Here is an 827-nt window from a genome sequence, read left to right as displayed (position 1 = left end):
AATCACTACTGTATCTGCATGTGCCCTTGAATTGCGACAACCTAAAGGAAGGTGATTTTTTTTTCATCTGGCAGATACAATGGGTTGAATTGCTTGTGGTGACACATTTTTCGATAATTAAGATAATTAATGGACCACGAGCAGGTTTCTCCACTAATGAGAACAGAAATTCTACAGCAAATTACTGAAAAAAACCCTGTTTGGGCAACGTTTAAGTTAATGAAATAGTCCAGTCTGATAGCATCCGTTGAATAGGAATCAGAAATTCGGGTCATGGTTATACTGCTAAAAATAAAATTCATGGACTTGAAACAATCTTCATAGAGGTTGCTCGATTTGTTGAGAGTTTCCAACTCTTTGCAGTTTGATTTTAAGTTTCAGTGTCCATAACATTTTGGGTTTTGTATTATTTCAATGCAATATTAACAGAAAATTGATCAGAAATGGAAAACCATCAATCATATCTTCATCTGTAGATGAGATTGCATAGAAATCTTCCTATAGACACTCCATTTCCTCCCCGCCCCCCCATGAATATACTATTGCATATACAACTTATATACTGGAAAAGAATCAAATGTTTATCCCATTCTCAAGGGGAAGCGAGTTGCACACAAGAGGAGATGAAGATCGAGCATGCCTACAGAACTCAGAATTTGACCCAGTGTTGTCAGTATTTGGCTACAGTGACAAGAGAAATTATTGCTGCAAGGCCTTTTATCAGCACACCTGGGGTCCTGAAGACCGCAGGGGTCTCTGACCATCATGAACTGTACCCTCATCTTATTTTATTCTCCTTACCTTCTTAACTTACGAGATCCCATTAA

Source organism: Narcine bancroftii, chromosome 13, assembly GCF_036971445.1.
Source record: "Narcine bancroftii isolate sNarBan1 chromosome 13, sNarBan1.hap1, whole genome shotgun sequence".
Classification (NCBI taxonomy): domain Eukaryota; kingdom Metazoa; phylum Chordata; class Chondrichthyes; order Torpediniformes; family Narcinidae; genus Narcine; species Narcine bancroftii.
The sequence above is the reverse complement of the archived record's forward strand: the minus strand, read 5'-3'. Positions refer to the sequence as shown.